Genomic DNA, 7823 nt, shown 5'->3' on the forward strand with positions numbered 1-7823 from the left:
AAGGGAAGGGAAGGGAAAGGAAAGAATAAAAGAAAAGATCATCCTGAGTGAGGTATCCCTAACCAAGAAAGACAAACATGGTATGTACACATTTATTAATGGATACTGGCCATAAAAGAAATTGTCATGCTACAATCTACAGACCCAGAGAAGCTTACCAGCTCTATGAATATAACTGTGAAGAGGAAATAAAATAAATATAGTGGGTTTCCTTATATGTTTAATTTATAGAAAATTTTCCTGATAGTACGGCCTCTTATTAAGTAGCTGACCCCTTTAGAACACATATAATATGGCAAAATTTCATGAGTGATTTTAGTGGCAGCTGTCCTAGAATCCCATAAAAGTAATGAAAGCTTCCCTTTTTCTAGATCCCCGGGATCCCTTTGTAATGTATTATCTATAAGTTGCCAATGCCACCAAAGTGCCCAATTTCACAATCATAAATTTATGTCAGTTCTGAAAGCACAAATCAAATGAGAGCAATATATTTGTAATTTCCATTGCCATTTATTATTTTGCAAATAAAATCAACAAACTATGTAAGATGACTGCTTAAATAATTATAGGATAACCTGCTTTGCCTTTGCCTTTGCTAACTGTTGGGTAACTGGCCATTACCTCTTGAATGTAGTCAGCAGCCAGATGCTGTCTCTCAGCTTTATTTACAGTTTAATTGGGTGCATGAGGTCAGTAATTTAATAAAAGGCTCAATGGCTAACTTTAAAGGTGACAAAATAATCTACAGAAATTGTTAAATAATAAAAGTAAAGATTAGGGCAGGGCTCCAACTCTACTAATCACTAACACACTATCAGACCTTTATATATATTTACAGTGATGGCATGAGCAAACTCAGGGAGCAATGAACAAAAACAAATTAACCTTTTAATATAAGCTAGCACATCAGAGGTCTCCAGTATCTTCCAATGTGACAGTACCCTGAGTGCTTTCCTTACTACACAGCAAAGGTTACCACTACAAACAAAGGCTTTGAAAACCTTAAGTTGTAATTCAGGGATGGAAACCATCAAAAGACTGTGGCACACCTCCAATTTCAACTGCTTCTGAGTTACTTTCTGAAGAAGAAGAAGAGAAAAAAGAGGAAGAAGAGGAAGAAGAAAAGAAAACAGAAAAAAAAAGACCAGTATAGACAGGTAATTAAAGAGTTAAATGGGTACAACAATATTTATCATATGTGAATAATCATGAAGCCCTGCCCTGGCCTTTTCCAACAACTTCTGTCTTTATAAGGTGGAGTTCTAAATGAACGTACTGAGAAAATATAGAAAATTAAAACTAGGTGCCAAGGGACCATTAGATAATTCTGTTTGCCCTCTCAAAAGATTTTCTAGAATATTTATAATTCATACATGTTTCCTTCATTCATATATGAGACTGGATTTGCACAGGATTCTGATGACATGAGGATGAATGAATTACATTTAAGTATAAAGAAATGGGAGATAAATATATATCTATATTTATATATAATATATGTGTTGTCATTCAACAGTTTAAGTAGTGATGGTGAGATGAGTTTTTCATTATGAAGAGCTAGGGTAGCATGCACTCTGCTTTCACTGTACATGAGATGTTCTGCTTCCGAGCATTTACATTGTCCCTTGGAAATGACCTTCTACTCCAGCGGTGACTCAATCTCCATATTGCAATCTTTCTGGCTTTACTTGAATCAATAAACTCTTCTTAGAGTAGTTAAACATCCAAAACAAATGAAACACAATTATTGAAAATTGATTTACATTATTTGACAAAGTACACATTTTTTGTCCTGTATGTCACCAAAGGTTTTGTATCATGTGATTTTAGGAGATCCATTTATATGTAGATCACATTGAGGACAAAGCCTCAATTTAGACAAATATACCTTCAAATTCACCAAATATTCAAGCTACTTATTATTAGGAAAACGTGCTGCAAATTGCCTTCAAATTTCATATTAAAGAAGAGGCATAGAAACTTTAATATTCCTTTGAAAAGTGATTTAGTTATATGATTAAAATATTTACTTACTAAGATGAAATACAGTATCAATAGAAAAATAATATATTTTCATGTAAATATGTATAAAATAACATTATAGATACACATAGAAGGTACATATTTACAAAGTACAAAGAGTTGATGAATAGCACATTTATCACTAAACATTGTTTAAAAATTAGGGAAAAGTTGGAAGAAGCTGATGAAGAGGGCGACCCTGTAGGAGGACCAACAGTCTCAATTCACTGGACCTCCGAGATCTCTCAGGCACTGGACCACCAACCAGGCAGCATACACCAGCTGATATGAGGCCCCTAACACATATACATCAGAGGACTGCTATGTCTGGGTTCAGTCAAAGAATATGTACCTAACCCTCAAGAGATTGGAGGCCCCAGGGATTAGGGATGTCTGGTGGAGTAGGGGGGCATTCTTGTGGAGATGGGGGTGGGGAGAGGAGGTATGGGATGTGGAACAGTCAGAGGATGGACTAGGAGGGACATAAAGTCTGGAGTGTAAAGGAAAAAGACTAAATAAAATTTTAAAAATTAAAAACAATTCAATAAACATTGCATTGAAATTTTTATAATTAATAAAATATCTATGTTAAAAATATTAATGGTTGTTTAAGAAACAAGGAACTTTAGAATAGCATTAATAAATGAATGGTTTCGTTTACAATTTCCCAGTTGAGAGTACTTTCAACCAACAATATTTTGGAATTTGTTTTTTTTTTTTAATCTCTTGCATGCATGCTTAATCAAACACCTATGTATATACCCACTTGTATGTTTCATAAGTATTAAAGCAATTAACAAAGTAAAAATGATCATACAGGTAGATATTACAGTGTATCAGGAATTGTAAGTAATTTAGAGAATGTGCCATTATGATATAAAAGAATTATTATTATTATAAGAGATTGGATCATCTGTGGATATTAATTATTCAAAGGTATTCTTTATGATACTTTTGCATATGCCAAGTATAAAATAAAACAAAAATAATATAGAGCTATTTTATGAAAATAATTAAGAATATTTAAAATATAGAAAAAGAAGGAAAAAAGATGGCTTCCTAGTATTTTTGCCAAGTTTTCCATGTTTCTACCATTTGAGACCAGGATTCCCTCTTTTACTATATCTTGTCAGATGAATCAAAAGTAAATTAAGAATACAGGGATACTCTAGACATCAGTATTTCCATGACTAATGACAAATAAAAATTGTTTTAACATACATACTTATGAAATTACATTTTATAACATTATTTTCTGTACTGGGAATCTTTGGTAATGTTGGACTCTATGAATTAGTAAGAATATTAAGATTATGAAACAGTAACAAAAAAAACAACTGCTGCATTTTTGGTGAAATGAACTCTTTCTACTTAATATCAAAGATGTGTTGTTGTCTAATACAGGATTTCTCAGTTGGAGAAAGAATATGTGACATTCTTTCATATGCATTAAGCATACTTCCATAACACTGAGTGATTTAGAAGCAAATGGTCCGGCAGCATCCGTGAACTAATGCAGTGTGCTTTAGTGGTCTGCTTCCTCCTTCAGGATATCTGGACACTGTTGCTTACCTGGCTGGAAGAATGAAGGGGAGACTCATCAAAATAGATGGGATCTGCAAATCCCAGCCCAACTGGGAGTGAGTAGAGGGGAGAGAAAACTTTCTCTAAGGATTTTAGTGCCATAGCTCTTTTAGATGGTACTCAACGAAACAGCTCTCTTAGAGGATCTTAAGTGAAACAGCTAGCACATATACCTTATTTGGGGTGAACAAAGACTGTCTATGAACCTTGGAGACTGGGAAGGAGTTTTCAAGGTGAATGTAAATCATTGGCTTGAGTTTCAAGTACTGGGGGTGTCTCCTTTGCATGGAGAGGCATTTCAGGAGTACCAGGCACTTGCTGAGCAGGTTCCTTCAGGGTAAGAGGAAGATGAACTTGTACACTTGTCAAGGACTACATTATCTTCCTTAGTAAAAGATGTGTGGGTTGTCCTACTCAGAGAAGGAGAGGAAAGCCTGCCAGAAAAGAAAGTCCTCCATTTTGTGGCATGCACAGAGGAGCTATCCAGACATGGTAAACTGTGACCTTAAGGAGCAGGGTTTCCCAGCTCTGTGGATGTAACTTGAGTTCACATTTGTTTTCACTCAGTGATTCATTGCACCACAAGTGATGGCATCAGAATTGAGAATATCTGACAACGACAAGCCAAGCTGAGGAGTACCGTGTAGGAGTTGACACCACACACAAAGCCTTCTACAAGACCTCTTCAGTCCTTAGTATGTTTATCATAGTGAGTCATCCATTTTTTTATTAATTTCACTTTACTTTTCAGCAGCCTAAAGTCTCACCATGGGACCATGCTATGGTAGATATTTAATGCATACATTTTAATGATTACTAAATATTTCTTGAACTTCTAGGATAGCAGTGTTTTTCACCATGTTTATGTTCTTAAGGGACTTATTAAAATTATTTTGGAGTTTAATAGAGACATGGATATGTACCCATATAATATTTAGAGTGTCCTTTCTTCTCATTAGCCTTAATATTACTAGTCTTTAAATGTTAAGGTGCAAAGTTTCTCTTTAATGCATATTGAGTTTCAGCAGAAGAAGTGTATTTGAATTTACAGGACATGTAAGGCTGCATGATTGCAACTGTATCTGAAACATTAAGAGTCTTTCTCATAACTTCTCCAGAATAATTTAATCCATGCCTGCTGTATGGTCATGTCTATGGTAAATTTGATAGAGTTTTACCGAGTTTTATTTGTAGAATAATCAATTTTAATTCATATTTTACTAAGATATTATTATACAATTTCCATAATTTGGGGTCTTTAAAATTTTATTTTTTCATTCCTTCACTTACCATATGTTTTAGTACTATTTTGTCTAGAACATATACTCTCAAAATATAAATATGAACGCTCAGTGAATTAGACTTACATGGTAGTATACTCAATGTACTTTGATAGAAAGAAGACACTAAACACTCAATATAATATAATATAATATAATATAATATAATATAATATAATATAATATAATATAATATAATATAATTTTGTTGTCATATGTTAGTTATACAAAATCAATTTTAATATTAGATTTTATACATGGTGAAGGAATATTTTGCTCATATTTCCCTTACGAGCTGCCTCTTGTCATATTCTTTTGTCAGTTAATACTTTTTATATTTTTAGTCTGATTTTTTAACTTAAATACATTTTATTAGTGTTGTTTACAGGAGTGAGTATGGGTATATTTATAAAGAATCATATGAACACAATACAGTACAGTAAGTTCTTTCAATTGAAACATAATTGATTCAGGAAAGTAATTAAGTTACAAAAATTGAATGACAAATATATGATCATATGGAAGTTTAACGTTTATTGTTATATAGAAAGTATAAAGTATATAAAACCAACATTTGTATTTAAATAAAAAATTATTTCAAAAGTGTATAAAAACAAGCAAAATGAAAACTATTTGATAGAATAGAAAATGAACTCAAGTGAGGAGTAAACTATGTAGATTTTGAATCTGTGTGTGTTGACTAGTTTTATGTAACAGAACATTAGTCATCTGAGAGCTAAAATTCTCAATTGAGAAACTGCATCTAGAAGATTCAGCTATATACACATAAAGCTTTAGTCCAATTTCTCAATTAGTGAGCAGTGTAGGAGGACCAAGTGTGTTATGATTGGGGACGACTCTGAGCTTGATGGTCCTGTGTTTTGTAAGAAGTAGGATGAAAAACCTGTGACGAAAAACCAGTAAGCAGCAGTTCTCCATATCTGCATCATCCCTGCCTTGACTGTGGCTTAGGATAAGGAAGCCAAATAATCCCCCTTGTCTCCACTTTGTTTTGGTCATGATGTTTCATCACAGCAATAATAACCCTAACAAAGGCAAGGTGATTGACATTTCACTTAAGATGTTAAGATTATCTGATTAGCTTACAGTTGATTTTATGGGAAAAAAATCATGTTAGTCTATTGCTTTTCCAAGAAAAATAGGGTGGTTATCTTCATATTGTGTGCCTATCAAAATACCTAATCTCTCACTTCTGAATGAAAAGCATGTAATTTTCTAATCCAATTGTAATATTTTATGCTCAAGTATTCATTCAGGTGAAAAATGCTTATTATGGTGTTTGTTACCCAATATAATAATAAATCTAGAATGTGCACAATTTTAATCTTCTATTGAAATGTCTGTACAGATAGTTTTAGGATGCACTGCATTGGAGAGCATGTTTTGTTTTAAACCTTAGTAAAGGCCACAGTACTAGTGTGTGCCCTTAATCATTGAAATAATAGTGAACAATATAAACTACTCCAGGATTAAAAAAAAAATACTCCATGAGCCTTTGTTAAGTTCCTATAACTAGTTGGTATTTACATTTTCGCCTGTATTGTAACACATCAAAAACAATGGGAAGCAAAAACTAATAAAAATTTTAATATGCTTAAAAAGTCAACAATTCATTTTTATAAATGTGGAGATTTTAGCAAACAATTATCCTCAGTGCACTAGAAAGTACTTTTCTATATTTTAAGTGCACTAACCTTGTGCTATTAAAATATTTTCATGTATCTTCATAATTAGCTTACATAAATTTTATACATCAAGCTTTTATAGTTATTTCTACCTTGGTGGATTGAATTATCTCCACTGGTCAATTGTTTTTTTCCAGACCTGAGGTACTTAGAAAATAATAAAAAATAAGAATAAGAATAAGAATAAGAATATATATATATATATATATATATATATATATATATCCACACAAGTGTATAAACTTGTGCACATAAACTCATCTGAATTCTTCAGATTGACATCTTGGTTCTGAAAAAAACAATTTTAATTGAACCTTAAATACTGTGTAATGTATTTTAAACGATTGCATTTCTATATCATCAAAATAAAGAAATCAAACAACCCATCCAGAAAGCTGGAGATTCCAAGTTCACTTAAGGTTCATTCAGTGAAGTCAATTGCATTTGGAAATATCATATGAATTTTTTCTGTAAATTTCATATCCCAGGTGGCATCAAATGCAGTATTATAGATCAAATCTTTTTTTATAGAAGACTAATGGCATTAATAAGGTGACACTGTTTGGGTAACCTCAATCATCCATAAGCCCTTAAAGTGATAAAGTGCCTCTTATCATTTCCGTGTTAACAGAATTCAATCTTAATGTTACTAAATTCTCTGAGCCTCTTACCAGAATTGTCGTACCCTTTAGTAACTGTCTGAATTGGGTAACTGCTCTGGGAAAGAATAAGTCATAACAAATCATCTCCTTGAAATTATAATACTTAATAGCCAGAATTCTTTTCTCATTCCTATCATAAGTGATATAACCTGTCAACTGTATTTTTCTTTTTCTTTTCTTCCTCTTTTTTTTTCTTGTGGATATTTCATTTATTTACATTTCAAATTTTCCCCTTTACAGGTCTCCCCTTTGGAACCCCCTTATCCCATAGCCCCTCCTCCTGCCTGTATGAGGATGCTCTCCCACCCACCCAACCACTCCTGTTTTCCTGCCCTGGCATTTCCCTACACTGGGGCATTGAACACCCTCAGACCCAGCATCCTCTCCTCCCACTGGGTCCCTCCATGTGTATTCTTTGGTTGGTAGTCCAAATCTTTGGTATGTTCAAACCCAGTTCTTTATTAAATTTGTGAATAATTTAAAATATTCAATATATCATCATATTAGTATTTTATTTGTTTATGCATTGATTTAAAAGTCCAACTAGTTATATTTTTCTGTATATACTA

Source organism: Mus caroli, chromosome 14 (genome assembly GCF_900094665.2).
Source record: "Mus caroli chromosome 14, CAROLI_EIJ_v1.1, whole genome shotgun sequence".
In the NCBI taxonomy this organism is placed as follows: domain Eukaryota; kingdom Metazoa; phylum Chordata; class Mammalia; order Rodentia; family Muridae; genus Mus; species Mus caroli.